Below are 3,743 nucleotides of genomic sequence, written 5' to 3'. Positions count from 1 at the left end.
GGAACAGTTCCGAAATGCCATTGGTTTTGTAGAATTATATTGTTTAAATGAAATATAGAGGTTGAGGGCACACATTTTTAAAGGCATGCCTTGCTGTGCAGAGGATCCACAGCAATCTCCACTCTATAATATTTCTTACATGTTGCATTAGTACTTCTGCACTGGTTGTCTTTGGGTCTCATCCTATACTTCTAATGTGACCTGTTTTCCACCTCCATGTTTCACTTCAGTAGAACATTTTCAGTCACGCTCTGAGCAATTTAAAAAAAGCTTTGCACACACAAAATTGGCACATGTAATATTTGAAATCCTTGTGTTTTCCTTACTCTCACAACTATCTTAAACAATAAATGAGGGTAAACTGAACAATATAGAAAAAAAAGTGAATGCATCATAGTATCCTTGGGGAGAAAAATGTAACAATGGACAATCCAGATAGCAGTTTAAGCAATAAAAATGTTCATGTCTACTGTACATTCTGCATTATTGTTCTTACTGATGGTGATGAGGGTAATAATGTACATGTTGATCAATATAGAACCAAGGTTGCACCCAAAGACAATTCTGATTTGCAAGCTCTTTTTTTCAGTTATTGTGAGTTATTTTTTGTAACTTCTTCATGAAAAGATTCAAAACAATAGCTATCACTGCCATCCATCACTGATGGATGTATTAGACATAGGGAAAAAGTACAACAGAAGGAATCCTAGAACACTCTAAGTGCACACTTAGTAAACTTGTTTATCACGGTTCTTAAATCTGTGTTGTTTTGGGAATTGATGACTTGTGTATAATGGAGATAAGTACCTAGATTGTATTATTTTTCAAATGAACTGTACCCGTTTATACTTTGGTTCAAATCATCATCATCATCGGCTTACACACTTTTGAATAAGGAGTGGAAGTATAGCCATGCTACTTATGTTTACTCTGTTTTTGAACAGAAATCACATAGAGCAACTGATCCTGGGTTTCAGAAATGTCAAAATTGAGCACTGTTTTTCCTCCATACAACTGAAGATTTGAAACATGACAATATTAATGATGTCTTGCTGTTGGGGCAAATACCTGATCCTGTTTTGCTAATGTGCTTAACCTATTAATATACTTATCTAAACATGAAAGCATATTAGTAATGAGATTGAAGATTTGTGGCCATTAGAGCAGAACATATTATGCAAGAAATGCCCTTAACACTTTACAAGACATTACAATTTGCTGTAATAACAGCTCACATGTGATGTTGTGATGTTCCAACTAGATGGAATTCTAACTTAGCTTTGCTTGAAAGACAATAAAGGCAAAGGAAAACCATCAATGGTTGTTATGTCACATTCAAAATTTGTGGGCAATGCCTTTATTCACTGAAAGCAATAGTAAATAATGGGAGACATTTGTAAACGGCTCCTGGGATAAGGTGACCAAATTTGCTAGATTGGATGATTGTAGTATTTGACACCTTTTTCTTATGTATTTCTTGTTAATGCAATGGGATGACGAGAGTGGTGAAAGCAGCAAGCCGCTGAAAGCTTCAACTCAATGATAACATACACATGCATCTTCAACCTGTATGTTTTCTTGCGGTGAACAGGCTCCTGATGATGATGATGCTGGTCCAATAGATTATTATTGATAATTATCATTACTGGGAATTAAATAATAGTTAGAAGATTATGTCTAGGTGCTGATGCAATATGACAAGCATGTTGAAATTATCAGGAAGATGATTATTTAACCGCAGCCCTGCTAGATTTATTTTACAAGGGAAATTTTTGGCTCATCTGAAATGGTTGAACATTGCCAAGAGATGCTTGCACATGCTCTTTTGTCAGTGATTCATAAAAACAAGAAAAGGAAATATGTCTTAGAAAGATATGTCAGTGTGTTGACAACAATCTTGTCACTGTGGCCATGAATGTTATAATGACAGTCAAAAATGCCTTTCATAAAAGCTGGGTGGGAAATGGATCAAAGACTGAGAGAGACCTTTATATTTCTGCGCAAAACATTGTTATTGTGATTGGACTTGATTCAAGTCTGAACCCAACTTGTACGTAAGTTGCATATTAAAGATGAGCAAAGAACTTGAGCGTAGTTCCACCCATATTAATATCCTAGCATGCTTCAAGATATTTTTCCATTTGAATCTTGCTGTAAGTTAGCTTTGCCTACACAGCATTTACCATGCGTAGACAGAAAAAACAGACTGAAGCATATGCACTAGCATCATTGAAATATGGATTTTAAAAAAGATAGAAATATCTATAAGTATAGATGTTTTTATTGTTTACTGTACATATAATTACTGTACATATAATACATTTTTACGGTCTATCTTCTGTGAAAGCTAGTGACACGCATTCCTGTAGTATTAATACAAATACTACGCCACTGTCAGTTATCATTATCAGTCGGCACTTACATCTGCCTGCATGTAGAGTTTTTTAGGGTTCTCTTTTTCTCCCCTCTTATTGTAGAGTGGGACTGTAGTTTAACGGGGTTTTTTTGTTTTAGCTCATCTCTAAGACTCTATTTCACAGACAACTCAGCTTGCAGTGGACCTCAAAAATCAAGTACTTGGCATTTGGGTGACCACTGACATGTCGTGGTACTGATATGTCCTGGTACAAACAATTAAATATCCTGCCACAGATTGAATAGCCTTGATCAAAATGATAGTATAACTAAGGTTTGCATGTGTTGCAGCAGGCCCTGGTGTTTATTTCAATGCAAATATTTAGGAAAATGTATCTTTTTGTGTCTGATCTTTTCTGATCTAGCAAATGGCCCAGAATTCTGGGGGATTGCCGCTCCTTAATTTCCAGCTGTATTACTATGCTGCTCAGCTGGCAAACTTGAGTCAGTGGAGCATGTCTGTTAACAAGTGGGAACTTTGCTCCCCTTTAATTGAACAGGAAGAACCGAGCCATTCATCACTGCAGGCTCTGCTGGCAGAGTGGAAGACCAGGTCATTGGGAGCCATTGGCTGGTTAGAATATGGAACTCTGCACATACAATTCTCAGAAGTGAGGTAGTTTACCCTGAGACTCCCTTATGCCAGTAAAGGATGATGAAGGAACTGGTTTCATCAGGGGGCACAACTGTTTGGATTCAACGTTGTTTAACATCTGGGAGGATTGAATGCCATCCATGCCTCAACAAATCACAACTGTTTTGGTGGCATGAGGGGGAACTACACAATATTAAGCATGTGGGTTTAATGTTGTGGCTGATTGGTGTATAATTCAACTATATCAGATCAAGAAGAATTCAATGCTATATTATTAAGTTTTTATATTGTTCCTGGAGGAACAGTGGGATCACAACCTGAAATGTTTCTGGAAAATATTCTTGTTTCCATCTCCAGGTATGTAAGTTCTATACATTGCCACTGCTGAACAGGCTCATTCCATCCTGACATGAATACCAACCCAGGGCACACCAACAATGATTTTCATAGCCAATCGACTTAATTATCATCCCTACAATACAGTTATCCTCTTGATCAAGGCATAATTCATCTTAATAACGCTTGAATATCTGCCCAGATATCATCGGTGAGGAAGCAAGACCAATTTCCTTTTCTAAAACACATACTTAAAATTGAAACGTAAAGCATGCTATAGAAAGGCTGGAACAACAAAGGGTCAGATAACACAGTCATTTAAGATTACCTTTAATATGCAATGGCACCTTTTATATGCAACAGCAATTGAACATTATTATCTGTTTGTCAGATACAC

Source organism: Mixophyes fleayi, chromosome 2 (assembly GCF_038048845.1).
Source record: "Mixophyes fleayi isolate aMixFle1 chromosome 2, aMixFle1.hap1, whole genome shotgun sequence".
NCBI classification, from domain to species: Eukaryota; Metazoa; Chordata; class Amphibia; order Anura; family Limnodynastidae; genus Mixophyes; species Mixophyes fleayi.
This window is presented reverse-complemented; position numbering follows the sequence as displayed.